Source organism: Saccopteryx bilineata, chromosome 10, assembly GCF_036850765.1.
Source record: "Saccopteryx bilineata isolate mSacBil1 chromosome 10, mSacBil1_pri_phased_curated, whole genome shotgun sequence".
Lineage (NCBI taxonomy): Eukaryota > Metazoa > Chordata > Mammalia > Chiroptera > Emballonuridae > Saccopteryx > Saccopteryx bilineata.
Window position 1 is genome coordinate 68,142,674 of NC_089499.1, and position 21,998 is coordinate 68,164,671.

The 21,998-nt window shown below is 41.7% G+C and overlaps 1 protein-coding gene across 1 annotated transcript in view; it reads left to right on the forward strand.

The window, feature by feature from the left end:
• FRMD4B (FERM domain containing 4B) overlaps window positions 1-21,998 on the forward strand; it is a 351,637-nt gene that overhangs the window by 71,711 nt on the left and 257,928 nt on the right. The window contains exon 2 of the mRNA XM_066244557.1: window positions 14,306-14,456. The gene's annotated coding sequence lies outside the window, so the exon portion shown is untranslated. The remainder of the gene's footprint in view (window positions 1-14,305; window positions 14,457-21,998) is intronic.

A 21,998-nucleotide genomic window follows, 5' to 3' on the forward strand; every position in this document is an offset into this window, starting at 1 on the left:
ACGTACATAGAGAAGAGAAATGAAAATATATGTTCATACAAAAACTTGTACTGGTATAGTCATGTGGCTGCAATCATGATAACCCCAAACTGAAAACAACTTAACGATCCATCAGCAGATGAGTGAATAAACAAATTGGGGTATAGTCATAAAATGAAACAAACTAATAAAAAGTCAAACTACTAATATATGCAACAACATGGGTGTATCTCAAAAATATAAATCTGAGTGAAAAGAGCTAGATACAAAAAAGTTCAAACTGTATGATTCAATTTCTATGAAATTCTATAAAGCACACTAATAGTGGGAGGAAGCAGGTCGTGCTGCCCGAGGTAGGCGGTTATGGGAGGGACTGAGTGCTGAGGGACATGAAGGCACTTTCAGGTGGTACAGTTGTTTTATATCTGGATTGTGGTGGTAAGTACAGGACTGTATCTATTTGTCAAAGTCCCATGAACAGAACAGGGTATTTTATTGCATCTAACTCATATTTCAATAAAGTTGATTTTTGAAATGGCTTTTGCAATCTCTTTTATTGGTCATTAGCATCTGTAGAAGCTGATTTTCTAATAAGAAACTTGATTCCAAATCAAGTTTCATCATTTACATATTGTAGGATTATGAGGTATATAAATACATTTGGCAAACCTGTTAGAATTGCCCTGAAAAACAAAAGAAATATTGAATATATAAAAAGTAATTGATAAATCAGGATACTCGGCATAAAACTGGCTGTTCACACTGCAAGTCAGGGAAAAATTACCTTGGAGATATAGCCCATTTATGATTTCAGTTAGTCGATCCTTTTTTCTGGGCCTCAAATGAACTTCCCCCATACGGAATACCTAGTTTGAACACAGTGTATCTGATAAATTTCCTTAGCACTTTAAAAATATTCACCTGCCTCAGTCCATGTGACACACTGATCAACCCACTCAAACTCTAAGACCTTCACTCTGTCAGTGACAGCCAAGACTATTGTTCTTTCAAGTCAGGACACACTGCACAGTCATCTCAGCTTGTCAGTGAGGTTTAGATTTCACTTGACATCTCCAAAGATTCTTCTGATTTCAGAGCAATAAGTTCTACCCTGGAGACTCTAACCTAGTTTGGAGGTAACAATAAAGATATTTACAGGAGCCCTGGCTGGTTGGCTCAGTGGTAAAGTGCCAGCGTGGTGTGTGGGTTTGATTTCCGGTCAGGGCACGCAGTAGAAGTGACCACTGCTTCTCCACCCTTCCCCCTCTCCCTTCTCTCTAACCCTCTCTTCCCCTCCTGGAGCCTTGTCTCCACTGGAACAAGTTGGCCAGGGCACTGAGGATAGCACCATGGCCTCACCTCAGGCACTAAAATGGCTCCAATTGCAATGGAGTAATGTCCCAGATAGGCAGAGCATCGTCCCTAGTGGGCTTGCCAGGTAGATCCCAGTCGAGTGCATGTGAGAATCTGTCTCTCTGCCTCCCCGCTTCTCACTTAAGAAAAATACCAAAAGAAGAAAAGAGAAACAATATTTATAGAGAGAGATGTCTCTTCTGAAAATTGACAACCTCTCTTCTGAGCAAGAAATTGAGTTTTTACTCTGAATTGGGAAAAAAAAAAACATTGAAAAATAGCATCCTGATTTAATCTAAAATAACACTTACTTTCATTGGACAAAAGTCACTGAGTTTCTATTATGTGCCTTATCCTAGTCTCTGAGAATTTAGCAGTGAACAGGACAGACAAGCTCACCCTCCTCGTGGAGCTTCCATTCTAGTGTGTGTGGTGGGAGTCGGGGGTGAGGGGCCAGCAATCAAATAAACACTGCAGTTTCACGAGTATGCCCTCTAAACAGGGTATAGAAAAGGATACAAATGCAGAGTAGTCAGGGAAGGTCATGTGTGTTGAGTTGGACTGATGAGATGGACCCAGCTATGTGACATGATGCAGAAGCAATGTGGACAGCAAATGAAAATGGACTTGCAAAATAATGAAAGACTGTCACAAATTGAGATTTGAGAGGTAGAGAGGGGATGGAGTCTGTTTTCTTCCACAGAAATCAGAAGACACTGATGAGCTTTAAGCAGGGGAGAGAAATTACCTGATCTATAAAAACAGCCACCATGTGAAGAAGGGATTGTTTCAGTGGTCCAGTGGGGAAATTAGTAAGAAGGCTCTTCAAGTAGTCTTCGGGAAAGATGACCGTGGCTTGGACTAGGATGACGGCATTGGATATAAGGAGATGTGCACAAGTAGAGAGGACATGTTCTAGAGGTAGCGCTGCTAGGGCTTGATGAATGGGAAGGGGGTGATGAGGGAAAAGAACACACAGTTTGATGGCCTGAGCAACCTAGAGGAAGTGGGTTCTTTCTATATAGCAGATGACCTGGAGTGATGGTTAGAATGTCTGCATCTTTTTTTTTTTTTTTTTTTTTTTTGGCATTTTTCCGAAGCTGGAAATGGGGAGGCAGTCAGACAGACTCCCGCATGTGCCCGACAGGGATCCACACGGCATGTCCACCAGGGGGCGATGCTCTGCCCCTCTGGGGCGCCACTCTGTTGCATCCAGAGCCATTCTAGTGCTTGAGGCAGAGGCCATCTTTGCTTCAATGGAACCCTGGCTGTGGGAGGGGAAGAGAGAGACAGAGAGGAAGGAGAGGGGGAGGGGTGGAGAAGCAGATGGGCACTTCTCCTGTGTGCCCTGGTGGGGAATCGAACCCGGGGCTCCTGCATGCCAGGCTGAAGCTCTACCACTGAGCCAACCAGCCAGGGCTGTCTGCATCTTTTTCTTCTGATAGAGCAGTGGCCAAACTACTCCAAAGATTGGAATAGTATTTATAAATATCTTGTGATTAAAACTCTGGCTGTTAAGACATTATCATCTCCCATCGGTGATTCTCCAGACATGCTAGTAAATGGGTGCTGAAATGTCATGATCCAATCACAGCCTCCTTTCTTGAAGCCATTTTCAGCAGACCCCAGTTTAGACAAGACCTAAATGCATTCTGGTCCACTGCTGGCCTGTTGAATCACCTGGTCCATCTTCTCCTTTTGCACATAAAGCACCTGAGGCGCGGAGCAGTGTGGGGCTGGACCCAGGCTCCCTCTCTACCAGTTCCGAGCTCTCCTAATTGTTTACATGATTCCATAAGCATGTCAGATTCTTACATCTCAGTGAAGGCAAGGACCTGCTACACCAGTGTTTCCCAACCTTTTTTGTGCCATGCCCCACCTTAACCTTTCTAAAATTTTTATGTCTCCCCCTATGTAACATACATAATTTTTAACATTAAAAAATTGATTTTTTCACTTAATAAACATAAATGATAGGTTCTAGGAAGAAATCACTATGAAATTGTTAACAAAAACACAGTAAGTAAAATTTCAAAACATATAATGAAAAACAGAAATTTAAATTCCAAATAATTTTAATACAGATTTTTCTATATTAATTTATTATTTTAATTTAGTGTGATCCTTGTGCTTGATGCTTGCTGCACAGAGATTTTATATTAGGTTCCAATTTGGTTAGCTTTAGTCTCAAGTCTCCATGTTGTGTTATATCCAGCCAATTTCTTTTTTTACCAGTAAATCATTTACAGCACTAAATCCACATTCAGCTAAAAATGAAGGTGGAAACGGTAGCAATAGTTTTCTTGCACATTTGGTTGAATTTGGGTATTTGATTTCTGTTTCCTCACAAAGCCATGCCATCGCTCCTTTGATATTAAATAAAGCTTTAACTGACTCATCATTTTGCAATTCTGTGAGTTCTTCTTGATACTGCATATTTGATGTATCAGACAAATCCACTAACATTGGCTGCATCATCCATGTTGGGAAATCAATTTGTTTTAAATCAGAAAATCTTTCTTTTAAATCAGCCGATAGAATATTCAAATGATTGACAATAACAAGTAAAGCGGTATCAGTTACTTCACATTTTTGGAGCCAATGAAACTGTTTAAAGTTTTTGTTGTTAATATGTTTCTGACATAACTCAATATTGGTAATGAAACCAAATATCTTTGCTTTTGCATTGACAAGAGTTTTATTTGTTCCTTGAAGTTGCTTATTTAATATATTTAGTTTTTCAAAGATATCGGCTAAATAACTCACAAATGCTTTACCATCTATTGTTAACAGATACTTCATTTCAGGTTTGTCGCTTAAAAAATCACTAAGAGTATCAAACAGTTCCATAAATCTTTTCAAACAGTTTCCTTTAGATAGCCATCTTACTTCAGTATGAAGTAAAAGTCTCACATGGTCTTCATTTTGTTCTTCACAAAATAGCTTGAAAAGACGCTCACATTTGGCACTAGCTTTAATAGCATTAACACACTTTATTACTGTATGTAATACTTCATTCAGAACAGGCGAGATGTTTTTAGCTACCAAGTTTTCCCTATGAATAACACAATGCACAAGAATCATTTCTGGATTCGCATCTTTCATCAATTTTAAGCAGCCATTTTTCTTGCCCATCATATTGGGAGCACCATCTGCAGCACAAGATGTTATATTTTTTATTGGTATATCATTGACATCTAAGTAGTTTTTTAGCTTATTATATATATCTTTGGAGGTAGTGGTGCTTTCTAATCTTTTACAGAACAACATTTCTTCAGCAAAATGTCCTTTATCAATATATCTTACGTAAGTTATCAATACGGCCTCACTGTCTCTCAAAGTTGATTCATCCATTTGCAAGGAGAATTTTCTTGTTTTCAGCTTTTCAATAAGTTGTTTTTCAATATCCTCACTCATTTCGTCTATTCTTCTCCTAACAGAATTGTTACTGAGTGGCATAGCTTTTACATCTTTGTCATCTTTTTCAAGAACCGTTTTAAGAAATGCTGACATTGACGGCTTTATTAAATTCTCTCCTATAGTGTGATTTTCTCCAGTTTTAGCGATGAATAAAGAAATTTGATAACTAGCCTCAAGAACACGATTATTAGTTGAAGTATGAGCAGTAAATAGAGACTTTAATGTTCTTTTTTCAAAATTTTTCTTTAAAGTTTTAAAGTAACTCAAATCTGAATTAATATGAGCACTATGTTTCGCCTTCAAATGTGCCTCAAGATGACCTCGTTTCATTGATTCGTTGGTCAAGCATTGCTGGCTTAAAAGACAAAAAGGAATCTGCTCATCGTGAACAGCGGGTATGAACTCAAATTTTAAATATTCCTCCGAATATTGATGAGTTTTTTTCTTGCTTGCACCACTCATTTTACTATGGGCTATAATAAAAATAAGATCAATGAAAAACTAATATTAAAATATGTGTTAAAATATATTCAATGTGACATAGAGTAAACGTATACTAAAAATTCATATTTATTTAAATGTATATAACACATTTACTATACTACCACCGCAAATCAAAAGGTAGCTATATTTTTTCCACTTGACAAAATTTTCTGGAAAGTTATGCTTCTAAAATTAAAATTGTCGTGCATGCACTATTATAGCCCCAATAATATTTATAAAATATTATTGCTTTCTAGCCCCGATGCAAGAAGTACTTAATAAAGAGTTTAATATTGATAAAAATAAAATTAAATACTTACCAATTATATCAATATTATGCAATATATATATGTATATTTATTAAATCAACGAGCTTTTACAACAGTTTTGACTGACACTTATTTCAAATTAACACCAACTGAATGATGTGAAACACTACAGAAGTTGCGATGGGCCGATTAGGTGAGAATAACTGCTTTGTTTAGCGAGTTTTTAAAACGTCCGGGGTTCCCCGTGGCAGACGGCATGCTCCGTGGTGAACCCAGGACGAAGTTTACTTGACGACGCCAATCACCCAGTTGATATTTTGGTCTCGTCAAACGAAATTATACTTAATAATTATTTACCGCAATTATTTAAGAATTGCATTTTTTGTTAAATTTGGCACCGATATCTAGCATTGCATTTAAATGGCCGGGGGCGAAAGAGTTAAAGTCGTGTCGAGTCCATTTTCAAATTGCCCCCCTTAACTATCGAATTGCCCCCCTGTGGGGCGTGGGCCCCACGTTGGGAAACACTGTGCTACACCTTTCTGAGCAAAAGTCTGTGACATAGCTTGTCACTGGGTGTACTCCTCACTCCATCTGCCACCTGGTGTTACAGAGGCCGCATGGTCTTAAAGGAGGAAGGCACTAAGTGGCTCTCACCTAGGTGAGCACTTCTGAGGGAATGGTTTTTGGACTGCCTGTCTCAGAATCATCTAGGGTGCTGGTTGAAAATGAAGACTCCTGGGCCAGCCCAGGAGTGTGGACAGACCTTTAGCGGTGGACGGGAGACTGCCTTCTTAGCAAACTCTGATCCATTGAAAAATAAATACTGTGTCAATAAGAATAAAACTTTTTATGTTAAACCATTCAAGTTATCTAATTTATCAATGGATGATAGACACATAGATCAATAGATAGATATAAATGAATAAAAAGTTTCTGCCTCCCTGCAAAGAAACTGTTAATGGTTATCTTTTGGGAGTAGAAATGGGGTGAGTGGGGCTTTCAGTGTTCTAAGTAACTTAGAAACCTGGATATGCAGAACATAGGTGAGTTTTGAATTGTTTTGTAAGTATTGCTGCAGTTTAGTTATTTCTTTGAGAGATGAGAAAGGTCTCTAAGAGGGGAGAAAGAACAACCAGGAGGGCTGAAGGGATCCAAGTTCATTCATTTATGCACTTGTTTATTGAGCAAATACTCATGGAACACCTATGTGTGCCAAGAGCTGTTTGAGGTGCTGAGGGCACAGGAATGAACAAGATGGTTGGTCCCTCATCTTGTAGAACATGTGGTCGGTTATGGGGAAACACCAATAAAGAGTTAAACAAGATAATTTCAAATGCTGACAAGTACAGTGAAGGAATAGAGGAGCTATGTCATTATGAGTGATTGGAGGGTATTCTCTGCTGGGTAGAGACAGTTCCTCAGAGATGACATGATGGCAAGAAACCAGCCACATGCATTTATCTGGGAACAAGGCTCCAGAGAAAGGAAGCAACAAGGACAAGGGTCCTGAGATATAACTAGCTTGATGTGTTTGGGGTTCGTGCGGAAAACCAGTGTGGCTAAAGCTTCAAGCCTAACAAGATGCAAGACGAAGTTCAACAGGAAGACAAGGCCGGCATGTACTGTAATCATACCACAGTGAGGAGGCTGAGCTCATTCTAAATAGACTAGAAAGCCTCAGGAGAGCTATGTTCAGGGAGGGATGAGTTGATATCTTCAGATTTGGGTTGTTAGAAAGTCACTTCAGCACTCAAAATTTCTTAGAAACTTAGAGTAAGTTTTAATTTAAAACTTTAGGGAGAAAATGGAGGATCGCTTTATGTTCATAGGATAGAGCAGATTTTATAAAACAGAGACACAAAAATCACACTCAAGAATGTGAAGTTGATGAATTTCACCATACCAAAATGTGTAACTTTGCACAAAATAGCACCATAAAATTAAAGGGCAAGCAACAAGCCGATAGAATGTATTTATAACCCCAAATAACTAACAAAAGCTACATTTTCAGTATCTCTAGTGAACTCCTAGAAGTCAATAAGGAAACTACCCAGTAGAAAAATGAGCAGCCATTGCCTGACCAGGCAGTGGCGCAGTGGAGGACCCAGGTTCGAAACCCCAAGATCGCCGGCTTAAGCGGGGGCTCACCAGCTTGAGTGTGGGGTCACTGGCTTGAGCATGGGGTTATAGACATGACCCCATGGCTTGAGCCCAAAGGTCACTGGCCTGAAGCCCAAAGTCATTGCCTTGGGCAAGGGGTCACTCGCTCTTCTGGAGCCCCCATCAAGGCACATATGAGAAAGCAATCAGTGAACAACTAAGGAGCCGCAACAAAGAATTGATGCTTCTCATCTCTCTCCCTTCCTGTCTGTTTGTCCCTCTCTCTGACTCTCTCTGTTTGTTGAAAAAAAAATGAGCAGCAATTAACAAGCACTTTGCAGATGGGAACACATGAAGGAACAATATCAATATGAAAATGTTTTCCACATCAGTAATAAAATCAGGAACTGCAAGTTTAAAATCACAAGATAACATTTTATGGCTATCTGAGTAGCAGAAATTCAAAAGGGTGACAGTGAGGTTTGGCAAGGACACAAGATAAACGGGCCCTTTGGAGAGCAGGTGGTCACTCCTCGTTAGACTAGGACATGCACACACAGTGCATGTAGCACAGACATTCTGTTGAAGGCAATGATCAGCAGTATTCTTCAAAGGAAGGAATTTTGATAACTTGGAAGAGACACGTTTTTGTCCTTCAGGACTTGAATGCACTATGGACATTTAGCATTTCTGCCTCACCCCATCCCCAACTCATAAAAATGCTCACACATTTCCAAATACCTCCTAGGTGAGCTGGACTGCCTCCTAGGTGAGACCTCCTGGGAGAATGCACACGATGCACACACACGCACACACACACATGCATGCACACACACACACACATATATGCAGCTGGCTGCAGAGACTGGGCACAGAAGAACATGAAGGTGTGCACTGGAACATCCTTTGTTTTGACCCCAAACTGGACACCACCACAGAGGCATCAGTCCAGAAACAGACAATTAAACTGTCATGTGGTCATGTGACAGAGCACCATACAATAGTTAATGACCTAGATCTGTGTGGAGCAAATTGGAATATCTTGCCGGACCTGTGGTGGCACAGTGGATAAAGTGTCAACCTGGATGCTGGGGTCACTGGTTCAAAAGCCTGGGCTTGCCTGGTCAAGGCATCTATGGGAGTTGATGCTTCCTGCTCTTCTCCCCTTCTTTCTCTCTCTCCCCTCTCTAAAAATAAATCAATCACGTTTTTATAAAAAGAAATATCTCACAAACCATGTTGAGTACAATGTAATACACAGCATGATACACTTTATATAAAATTAAGACCTACAAGACTATAGGATATGTTTTGGATACATGCACACATGCATGCATGAACTTGATAGCCACCAAATTCATGATGGGGGTTGTCTCTGAAGAGGAAGGGATAATTTGACGGGAGATAGTAACATTAACTTAGCGGATTTAAATTCTGTGTGGCTTTATCTCTGAAAAGAGTAAAGGCTAGATGAGAGATAAATATGAAAACATTTGTTCATTTTGAGTGATGGGCACATGAACACATTGTCACATTACTTTTTGTATATTGCTATATTTCGCCGCCATGTGGGCTACCCAGGTAGAGTGGGTGGGGTCAGTGGAGGGGAGGACGAAGCAGGGTGGTGCCCACGAGGACCTCACAGTGCCTCCAGTGCTGTTTTGAACACTCAAAAGGCTGTGACCACATTTTTGCTTCATTTCTCCATTGCCCGAAAGTTTGTCCTAGAATAGTACTTCCCCTGTCTTCCAAGTTATGTAAGTAAGCCAGGAATCTGTCAGCTGCTCAGTTTTTTTAGCAGAATGAGACATTATCAACTGATGTCTACACTTTAAGTCCTCTTCATCAACCAGCACTACAATTATGGTCCTGCACTTTTTTTCCTGAGGATTTTTATTGTAGTAAAATATGCATAACATAAAATTTACAATTTACTTTTTTGTGTGTGTGTGTATTTTTCTGAAGCTGGAAATGGGGAGAGACAGTCAGACAGACTCCCGCATGCGCCCGACCGGGATCCACCTGGCACGCCCACCAGGGGTGAGGCTCTGCCCCTCCGGGCGTCACTCTGCCGCGACCAGAGCCACTCTAGCGCCTGGGGCAGAGGCCAAGGAGCCATCCCCAGCGCCCGGGACATCTTTGCTCCAATGGAGCCTTGGCTGCGGGAGGGGAAGAGAGAGACAGAGAGGAAGGGGGGGGTGGAGAAGCAAATGGGCACTTCTCCTATGTGCCCTGACCGGGAATTGAACCCGGGTCCCCCTCACGCCAGGCCGATGCTCTACCGCTGAGCCAACCGGCCAGGGCCAATTTACTTTTTAAAATATACAATTCAGAGACGTTAAGTACACTCACAGTGTTGTGCAACCATCACCACCATCTTTTTCCATCATCCTAAACTGAAACTCTATCCGTTAAATGATAAATTATCCATTAAACCAGTAGTCCCCAAGCCCTGGGCCACAGACTGGTACCGGTTCGTGAGCCATTTGGTACCAGTCCGCAGAGAAAGAATAAATAACTTACATTATTTCCATTTTATTTATATTTAAGTCTGAACGATGTTTTATTTTTTAAAAATGACCAGATTCCCTCTGTTACATCTGTCTAAGACTCACTCTTGATGCTTGTCTCGGTCATGTGATACATTTATTCGTCCCACCCTAAAGGCCAGTCCATGAAAATATTTTCTGACATTAAACTGGTCCATGGCCCAAAAAAGGTTGGGGACCACTGCATTAAATGATACATTCTCATTCTTTGATCCCCTCATGCCCTGATAACCTCTTGTATTTTCTCTCTATGAATGTGACTACTCTAGGGACCTCATAAAAATAGAATCCTACAATATTTGTCCTTTTGTGACTGGCTTATTTACTTAAGTTTATGTTTGTGTGAACAATATAATATATAATGCAGCTGTGACCATGGGTACAAATTTGGATTGAGTCTGCTCTCAGTTCTTTGCAGTATACACCAGAAGTGTAATTGCCGGACCCGATAGTAATTCTATGTTTACATATTTGAGATACTTCTCAAATTTTTCACAGTGGCTCAGCTTTTGACATTTCCGTCAGCAACGAGTTCCAGTTTTTCCACATTTTCACCAACACCTGTAGTTTTCCACTTTTTAAAAATAATAGCGGAATAGAATGGGTGTGAAGTAGAAATATTGTATAGTAAGTATCTCATGGGGCCTTTGTTCCCTTCTTTTATGTGTTTAGAAAGCACTGTATATGTCTTCTGTTTGATTGGCCCATAACACTCATGTTTTTTAGTATATCATCATTTCTCAAATGTTATTCATGGAACACAGGTCCTATTAGAGACCTCTGTGGGGAGTGGGAGAGGGGGTCTGAGGTTCAATGTATTGGGAAATGATGCATACTGCAGCAAAGCAGATCTGGTGTGCATTCAACTTCGGCAACTTCAAGCAGTGAATGTCTGATGCCGTCTCAAACCTCCCAGCCTCTGCCTTGTCTCAGTTGCTTCAAACACCTTACCATGCCCAGTGGGATTCTGCTATTAAAAAATATGCATCTTTTTATACAAGTGACCCATATAGCCAATTGTTTCCTAAAATTTTTCTAAGCAAATGTTACTGTTTATAACTCTGGAGGGGAAATGGCCATGTTGATGATGTCGTGGGTGGTGGGCTCCCTCCATGGCGTGTCCTTCAGGGATTTCAGTGTGAATTTTGACCATACACAGTTTCAGTTTGAGCTGACTTTAAAAACTCCTTTCCATGTTAGATGCGATTTTACTATATGTCTTCCTCTTGAAGTTTGAAAATGTATGTTTTCAAGACCCTAAGAAATCCTACCATAAAAGAACCCTGGTTAACATAGTTTAAATCAGAAGCTGGCAAACTGTCTCTCTGAAGGGCTTGATAGTAAACTTTCGGTCCTGTTTCTCTGTCACAGCCAGTCCACTGTGCAGTTGTAGCTCCATGGCAACAGTAGACAACCTGTAAATGAATGGACAGTCACCCTCGGCCAATAAAACCGTATTTACAAAGAGCAAGCGGCAGGCTAGTTTGTTTTTGACTCACAGGCAGTTTTCTGACCCCTGACTTAGACCACTGTGAAAAAGTTTATTTAGTTATGGTCCTTACCTCCTTTAAAAAACAAATTCTTAAAACCTATAGTAGAGTCTTGGATTTCTGAATTCAAATATTAGAGGGTTTTCACTCTCCACGAGTGGCACTGACGGTGACGACATGAGGTGGTAGAGGTGGCTGGTCACCTCGTTGGTGCCGGGACCTTCATTGCCACGGTTCCAGAACTAGTCATGCAGGGGGCACTATGGACTGAATTCTGTTCTCCCAAAAGGTGTATGTTGAAGCTCTGACCTCTAAGTATCTCAGAATGTGACTATATAGAGAAATAAGGGTTGAAATAACCTTTGAAAGGGTGATCAGGTTAAAATGAGGCTGTTAGTGTGGGCCCTGAGCCAAACTGACTGGTGTCCTAAGAAAAGGGGAAATTTGGAATCTAAAAGAGACACCAGGAATGTGCACACAAAAGAGAAGACCATGAGAAGAGGCAGCAGTTGGGCAGCCATCTGCAAGCCCAGGAGAGAAGCTCAAGAGAAATGAACCCAGCCAGCACCTTGATCATGAACTGTCCACCTCCGTTACTGTCAGAAACAAATGGCTGTTGTTTAAGCCTCTCAGCCCGTGGTCTCATGTTGTGGCAGCCTGAGCAAAGTAATGCAGTGAGTGACCATGGCTCATTGAGACCTTGAACTTCTTTGCTCATTCTCAGGTATATAATATCACAGGTACCTTTCACAGAATTTTATGGGTGAAGTTATATGATATGCTCTGACTGTGTTTGTATATTTAACATGTCAAAGATCTTAAGACAGACCAGAGTCATTGTAGAATCGAGTCCCATAATGCTCTTAGCTCTCTTCCTTTCTTTAGTCTCCTTCCAAATACCCTGCACCTGTCTCTATTCCTGGGCACTGGCGTTCTCAAAGAGAAGCCTATTTCCTTGTGTCCTAGTGCTGCTTGTCTAGGCAGAAAGTCGCTGTGCATGGGGCCATGGGGCCAGAGGACTGACTAGCTGTGTGTAACATCAGCTAAAGGGTCCTATTTCCCTGACTCAGTTCCCTCCTCTTCGTGATGTAGTAATACCTATATTGCTTTTGGAGTTTCTAGAAACATTCACAGCTATGTAAGTGATGGGCCTGCGACACTGTGTCTTATGGTGGGCACTCAGTATGTGGTAGCTTTCCTAGGCATTTGGGGACTATGTTGTTTTTCTTTCCTACCCTCAGGATGTGAGCTGACATCAGCAGCTGTGTCATCTTTTGTTAACACAGTTAAAAAAGCAAAAGACTTAACTAGTTTCTTACACGTGATGTAGATTAGGAACAAGATGGTCGGTTGTGGAAAGATGGGTCAATAGAGCGGAAAGTGGGCTGAGTCCTTCCAGGGCCGGACTCCATGTGGAACCCTTCGCCAGTCAGGTTCTCTCTCGGAGCCACATTTATCTCATCTGTAAAGCAGAGGCGTGGACTACAACGTACCTGTGCTGTATTCTTTCTAAGCCCAATGTTCTATCCAAAAGTCGTGGGAACTAAGGGACGACTGGGTGTGAGAGGTCTTCCTTCTGCTTGGGGACCACCCAAACCATTCCCCTTCCCCCTGACCTCACTGTATTAACATTAGGTTTCAGTATTAAAATTTAATTTTGTTAACATTTTAATGTTTAACTTCAAATACCTAACATAAACTAAGCCTCTCAGTAGCTTCGAGTTATATTCCTCCGAAAAGGATACTGAAAATATTACCTACAAGAAACTCCTGACCTACACCCTCTTTCATTGCAGCTGAGTTCCTGACTGACTCGCTTCTGTTAGAAAAAGTGGGTTTGTCACAGGGTATCAGGAAGGAGAGGGGGAGCAACAGTGTTTGTGACCCCGTCTACGGAGTTCTGTCTGCTTCCTGCTGCCTTCTCTCACGTTGTGCCCATGCCCTCATCTTGGAAGAGTTGAGAGCCAGATGGGATGGAGGTGGAGGGAGGAGGTACAGCAGTAGGGTTCCCTTCCCCACGTGGTCAAGCAGTGCCTGCACCGTGCTGCTCTGCCCCTCCTCTTGTCCCGTGTTTACACACCAGAATGTGTGAGACAGTGGGGGCCACAGTTGACCAGGGAGAAGGGCTCCTCTCACCTAGAAGAGCTCCTGGGGAAAAGCTGTTTCCTGTTTGCAGGGAGAATCACAAATGCATAGGAATGAGTGTCTATAGCAGCACACTAAATTTTGTCATGTTCTTGACCTGACCATCATTACCTCCAAAACTGACACCTGGTGAAAATGAGATTCGGGAGCGTGTCCCAGTTTCATTCTGAACCACGATTCTGACCTGATTATTTATTGACTTCTACTTTGACAGCCCCAATTTTACATCTGACCATAGACAATTTTTAGTGCTTCCAAGTCTCCTCCTGCAGAGAGAGAGGTCTTGGCTGTGTATGCAGTGAAATGCATATGTAAGAAGCCGAAGTAGTGGCAGATCTTTAGTTGTTAAGAAGAGCCTGAATTCCACCTATATTTTGAGATAGCTCTATTCTAAATCTCACTTATTATTAGATGAATCCCTAAAACAGTGATTAAGCTACAGCCAGCCTGAGGCACATTGGAGATAAAGTGGACGTGTTGCTGACTGTGCTTTCTGTTCTCTCCTCTGCTACAGGAATGAAGGGGCTGCTCTTCTGTTACGGGCTTTGCTGAGAAACCCAGAAGAAAGAATGTGTGAAAGAAGGTGACATCTGTCATGGCAAACAAAATCTGAAGATTATTACAGTGAAAACAAAGGCAGGCAAGAGAACACTTACAAGTTCAAGGTAAGTGGGCATCTCTGTAAATGCTGAACTTTGATGTGTCAGAAGGGGAAAGTTTATCATGTTTCTGGGTCAGAGTTTATTGACTTCTCAGGTGGGGAAGGATAAGATGTAATAGGATCTACCATTAGGATGTTTGTGTTATAGCAATGAGGAAGGGAATTAGCGAATACCTTTAGTTCCCTGCTCTCCAATAAACGCTGAATGCATAAAACTTAGATAATAGACTTGTATTTTATAAAGGGATTTTCTTCCCCAGGAGCAAAACAAACAAACAAACAAACAAGTAAATAATGTACTTACTATACTGCACATAGACATATTTCCTATAATATATTCCTAATATCATATATACACATTTGTAAGATTATTTTCTTTTTATTCACAGTCCAAGTCAAGTCCAGCTCAAGTCCAGTGGACAATTGGGCAAAGTTAATGGTTGATTGGTTCTGTATTTTTTAAACTCTTAATGATTTAGGTACTTTGAGAAGTATTGGGGAATATAGACTTAAATATGTAGGATCTTCTAAAATTACAGCAGATCCTTGAATAATCTCATTTCTTTCAACATAGCTTCATTATAACCTTGATAAGAAACGAAGTCGATTTCGGGCGGGGCCGCTCTGTGTGGACTTTGCGTGTTCCCCATGTCTGCATGGCTTTCCCCGGGGACTCCGGTTTCCTCCCAAATCACAAAGCAGTGTATGTTAGGTTAGTTGGCGTGTCTCCATTGTCCCCGTCTGAGTGAGCATGAGTGTATGAGAATGGCCCTGCACTGGAGGGCCTCCTGCCCAGGGTGGGGCCTCCTTGTGCTCAGAGCTGCTGGGACAGGCTCTGGCCACTCATGACTCAGAGCTGGAATAAGTGGATTGGAAAAGAATTCCTTACTTGTTTCGTTCATCTTTCTTAAATGTATATAGATCTTACATTTATCTTAATGTTTAATATTCAAAGTGTTTATGCTATTTATTAAGGTTTGGTGATATTTTTGTGATCAGAAATATAAAAACTTTTTTTGTGTGTGTGACAGAGAGAGAGAGACAGAGAGAGGGACAGATAGGAACAGACAGACAGGAAGGGAGATGAGAAGCATCAATTCTTTATTGCAGCACCTTCGTCTCCTTAGTTGTTCATTGATTGTTTTCTCATATGTGCCTTGACTGGGGGCCCAGGGGAGCAAGTGACTCCTTGCTCAAGCCAGTGACCTTGGGTTTCAAGCCAGCCACCTTTGGTCTCAAGCCAGCGACCATGGGGTCATGTCTATGATCCCACGCTCAAGTCAGTAACCCTGCTCTCAAGCTGGTGAGCCTGTGCTCAAGCCAGTGACTTCTGGGTTTTGAACCTGGGTCCTCTGCATCCCAGTCCAACGCTCTATCTACTGCGCCACCACCTGGTCTGGCATATGTTGTAAAAACTTAGCTCTTGTTTGTATCAGTTAGCCTAGGGTGAAATTGGTTCATTATACGTCATTTCCCATATCGCAGTTTCTAAGAACCTACTGTGGACATCAGGTACAAATCAGATTATGTCAGACTGTAAGGCCTGGCCCTGATCATGTTCTCTAACCTCACCCCCAGACCCCCATGCTCACTCTTACCTCCTTGCAGACCCTGTAAATCACACCAGCTCTTCCTCGCTTGGAGCCTTTGTGCACACAACCAGTACAGCCTGGGCGCTCGCTCTGCCTTACATGGGACTCCTTTCCATCTCGGGCGGGGCTTTCTCTGATTCTTTACTAAAAAGAGCCCTCTTTGTGATATTATCATCCAGAAAATTGTGCCTACTGATGTCCTCATCCACAGTGACTAGAATAGCCTGCTCTCCATATCCTTGCAACAAGGAGTATTCAAAAGTTTTTTCATCCTTGTCAGTCGGACACTTTGGGATATAAGAGAGGATGCCCAGATATGCAGTGAGGGCCAAGGTTCATCGTTCAGTAGCTCATCTCCAGAACGTGTTTATTTTGTAACAGTCATTATTATTGTGAATTGCTTTTCCTTATTTGGCTCTTCAGTTGTTGTTTTTTTACATGCTTTCCTTACTGTAAGCTTCATTTGGCCTGGGATGCTGTTTGCCTTTTCACAGTAATACTCAGGGGTCTTGGTCCAGCCACTAGTATACAGTGTGTCCATAAAGTCATGGTGCACTTTTGACCGGTCACAGGAAAGCAACAAGAGATGATAGAAATGTGAAATCTACACCAAATAAAAGGAAAACCCTCCCAGTTTCTGTAGAGTGATGTGGCAGCATGTGTGTATGCACAGATGATGACGTAACACCATGTATACAGCAGAGCAGCCCACGGCCATGCCAGTCGAGATGTGAATGGTACAGAGGAAAGTTCAGTGTGTTCTGTGGCTCGCTAAATTTGAATCCGTGACCAGAGTGCAACGTGAATATCAGCACGTTTATAACGAAGCGCCACCACATAGGAATAACATTACTCGGTGGGATAAGCAGTTGAAGGAAACCGGCAGTTTGGTGGAGAAACCCCGTTCTGGTAGGCCATCAGTCAGTGACAAGTCTATAGAGGCTATACGGGATAGCTACCTAAGGAGCCCTAACAAATCTGTGCATGAGCTCACATTGAACTGCACTGAATAGGTATGAAACTGGGAGAGTTTTCCTTTTATTTGGTGCAGATTTCACATTTCTGTCGTCTTTTGTTGCTTTCCTGTGACCGGTCAAAAGTGCACCATGACTTTATGGACCAGTGTATATGAAGTGCTGAGCAACATTTTGGGAGTGAAAGAATGAATGAGAAAGACGGCGTATCTTCCCTCAGGAGCACAGGTGTTGTAATGAAGACAGACATTGCTTTACAGTGCTCGTAGAGGTTCAGAAATAGAGTGAGGAGAGCGTCAGTGCATCACTCAAAATATAGACTCCTGTAGTCAGGAGCAGGGTTCTAAATATTAACAACTGGTCCATACAAATAAGAATCAACTTCAACAGGCATTACCTTTCAGTTGTTGGATGGTGGAGATGTGGGTTGGATTTGGAGACTGGAGCCCAGGCCATGATTAGTTGCCAACCAGTATGGAGGAGTTTTCAGTATATTAACATCAAGCACAACTACATTGTGTGCATGTCTGCTGAATATCAGCCCCAATCACAGTACCAACAAGAACCTCTGCCGATCCTGTTTGTCCTGGAATCCTGTTCTCTGCCTTGGTTTGCCAGACTCCGACACCTTCAAATTTTACCCCTGAGCACCCTCTGCCCTTACACCTATTTTAAACAACCAAGCTCATCTCCACCAGACTGCCGAGGACAAAAAAAATTCAATATACTCTTTGTGGGAAGGATATGGATAAAAAGACTCCTAGTAAGAATTGGTGAGATTGCCAGCAGGGGCAGTATTTTTGGAAGCTATCTTGGCAGGATTTATCAAAAGGTTAAATGCACATTCCTAATGACCAAATAATAGAACTTTTAGAAGTTTCTCTTCCAGACAAGCTGATACAAATATAAAACAATGTATGAACAAGTATGTTCACCCTCATATGGTTTTAATAGCAAAAATACAGTAATAATGTATATGTCTATTAATAGAAAAGTAATAAATAAAGTATAGTAGTTCCATCTAATACAACAATATGGCCTTTAAAAATATGTTAGGATAGACCTCTAAAATGAATTAAATGAATAGGAAAAAAAGCTGCCAAAATTATATATTGTGATCACATTTGTTAAAAGCAAATGAGTACAACTTAAGTGTTTATCAACAGATGAATGGATAAGCAAAATTTGCTATACAATGGAACACAATTCAGCCATTTCAAAGAAGAAAGTTCTACTATAACACATATCAAACTTTCATTCCTTTGAAATATTATGCTAAGTGACACAAACAGACATATATTGAATGATTCCACTCTCTATGATAGCTAGAATAGGCAAATTCATGGAGGTGAATGTAGATTAGACAGGACCAGGTGCGGGGATGAGGGAGGAATAGGAACTTATTGGTTAATGGATACTCTTTCAAGTGATGAAAGTTTTGGAAGTTGATGGTGGTGATTGTTGCACAACATTGTGGATGTTATTAATGCTACTGGATTGTACTTTAAAAATGGTTAAATGGCAGATTTTATGTCATATATACTTTACCACCAAAAAAAAACTTTAAAGAAAAAGCAAATGAACAATGAAAATAAGAGCCTGAAGACGTGTATGCACACCGTATAGTCTAGAACAGGGGTCCCCAAACTACGGCCCGCGGGCCACATGCGGCCCCATAAGGCCATTTATCCGCCCCCAGCCACAGTTCTGGAAGGGGCACCTCTTTCATTGGTGGTCAGTGAGAAGAGCATAGTTCCCATTGAAATACTGGTCAGTTTGTTGATTTAAATTTACTTGTTCTTATTTTAAATATTGTATTTGTTCCCGTTTTGTTTTTTAACTTTAAAATAAGATATGTGCAGTGTGCACAGGGATTTGTTCAAAGTTTTTTTTTTAGACCATTGGCCCTCCAACAGTCTGAAGGACAGTGAACTGGCCCCCTGTGTAAAAAGTTTGGGGACCCCTGGTCTAGAAAGATACCTTCAAATTTTGACAGTGGTTATGTCTGAAAGATGGAGTTAGGAAAAGAGTAGGAGTGGAGAAATTTTTGTCCTACCTACTTGTGTATTTTTTGCATTGTTCACAGTAAGCCTATATTTTATAATTTTTTAAATACAAGGTTTTTTTTTTAAGTCAACCTACCCTGTGCTAAAACTTTGGAGTTAGTACAGTTTTCTAGTTTGTGCAACCAGCACAATCCTGAAAGGTCTGTTTGCAGTTGAACTGCTCATGTCTGACATTCCTATGCAATGTTTAACCTGAAGTGTTTTTAATTACAGTTTAATACACAAAATCGTTTAACTTTTTTAGATGAAATTACGTCTTGTGGAAAAAGAGGCTCTGAATATAGAGAATTTGATCTTACCCCTCCCTCGATGAAAACTGACTCTATCTAGTAATTTTCTGCAAAGCAAGATGCTGCTATTTATAGTTTTACATCCTATTCTTTGGTAAACTGCTATTTTAAAGCATGTTGGTTATTAAAATGAGACTCAATATTAGAATACCTACAAATTTTTAAAACTCAAATATAGTTGCTGAAAAAGACCCATTTTAATGGGTCACTAATTTAGAAAAAGATTAAACCCTATAATGTGATCACAAGTTTGTATAAGTAAAAAGGAAGTGTGGGATGATGTACAGGGGATCCTTGGGCTACACAGTTCCGTTCCTACAACAGTGACGTTACTCAGATTTTAGTGTAAGTCGAAACACACCCTAGCCTAAGTCACTTACCTATCCTAACACAGTTGTAACATCATAATCTAGAACAGAAAAGCACAACTAAGCCTCAGAAAAAGGAAAAGGACATAAATATACTGTACTGTACACTGTACAGTGTATTCTTCCACTGAGCGCAACCAAACTAGTTTGCCAATGTCATCCATAAGTATGACACTGACAATGTAAGCTGAAACACTAGATCTCAATTTTTTAAAGTTTTTATGGGAGTAAGCATCATGAACTCGAAATGTCATATGTCAAGACTGTCATAACTGAGGACCTCCTGTATACAGGCTATTTATATTGGTAACCTCAGGGAGAGTACCTGATTGATAGTATCCCATGAAAGATTATTTACATTTTTATATACCTGTACATTGTTGCACTGTTACAAGTAAGGACTCTTCTTAATAGCTCCTCTTATTGAAGTATAACTGACCTATAATAAACTGCGCATAGTAAAGTGTGCAATTTGTTAGGTTTTAAAATGTGTATATACCCATGAAACCATCACCATAATCAAAGTAATGAAAACATCTGTTACATGGGGGAAAAGGAATTTTTGTACACTGTTGGAGGAAGTCTAAACTGGTGCAGCCACTATGGAAAACAGTTTAGACTCCTAAAAAAAAATGAAAAATAGAGGATGACGTCAGCGTAATGGCGCGGTAGGAAGTGATACCAATAAATCTCCCCCAAAACTCAACAAGATCTTCAACCAGAAACAGAAAAACCTATCCTTGGAGCCTCCAGATGTTTCACAATACACCCGAAGGTATGGTCGAGCGAAAAATTGGCTAAATAAATAATCAAACCCCGAAGGAAATAGGGAGTAAGAAATGCTCTGCCTTCCTCACTAACCTTAACAGGGCGGCTTTCACTGGGAACTGAGAATATAGAAACTGAGGCAGGTAAAGGGGGTGAATAGATCCAGGCCATGGCACAAACAGCCGAACCAGGCGGTGGCACGGAGATCCAAGCAGAGGAAAAACTGTTCCTGTGGCAACCCGGGCAATACAAGCTAAGACTCGAGCCAAACCCAGACAAAGAAAGACAAGTGGGGCAGCCATTTTCCCCGATCTCCTGGTCGGTGTGCGCAGATAGTGGGCGAGAGATTCCTCTGACTGCCTCAGCAGTGCGCACCCGTGTTGTCCCACAGAGAGGCAGAGTCAGAGGCCTTCGTGTGGGCCGAAAGCAGAATCTCTGGGCCACTCCAGTGTCCTGAGGGAGCCGCGCACAGGGAGGGAGTGAGAGCCAATTCCAACGCTGCAACTTTTCCGTGTGGGAGGGGTTTCACTCAGAGGGAGAGGCGGCCAGCCTGATATCCTGGTCAGCACGAACGGAGAGAGGGCAAGAGATTCCTCCCAGCACCTCAGGAGTGGGAGCCGTGATATCCCACAGAGGGGCAGAGTCAGGGGCCTTTGTGTGGGACAAAAGCAGAATCTTGAGCCGCCCCAGCGCCCTGAGGAAGCCGCGCACGGGGAGGGAGTGAGAGCCAATTCCAACACTGCAAATTTTTCGTGTGGGAGGGGGTTTCACTCAGAGGGTGAGACTTCCAGCCTGATATCCTGGTCTGCGCGCGCAGATAGTGAGCGAGAGTTTCCTCCAAGCGCCCCAGGAGTAGGTGCCCACCCGTGTTACCGGACAGAGTGGCAGAGCCAGAGGTCTTTGAGTGGGCAGAAGCCCCGCCTGATTATGCTAGCAGCTCTGACTGACTGAGCCTTACCCAGAGCCCTGTGCTGAGTGGGAATAGAGTGGGGAGTGGCCAGCTCTTTGAGCCTCTAACTATCCAGGCAGAGGCAGCAGCAACCCCTTAGCTGGATTACCAGGCTACTAATTGAGGAAGGAAAGACTAGGAGAGAGGCTCCAGGAACACGGACTCTCTCACTGTCGGAGCCTATAAATGCTAATGAACCTCAACTGCCAACGATACTGCAGCACAATACATGACATCGCCATTGAGACTTATCAACTGCAAACCTCTACCTGAGCATGCCAAAGGGGTAGAACCCGGGGTACAGAGTCACTGACCAGGAAGAGGGAGAGAAAAGAAAAAGCAAGAAGATAACCTCTCAAAATCAAGAATAATCTGCAGACTTTATAACCTATCCCATTTTATTATATTTGTTCGTTTCTTTCTCTTATCTTCATTCTTGATTTTTTTTTTTTCCTCCGCCAATTTGGTCGTTTAAATCTCTGCCGGTCTTACTCTCTCCTCTCCTTGAACTACACTACCCATAAGTGTTACATCTCCCA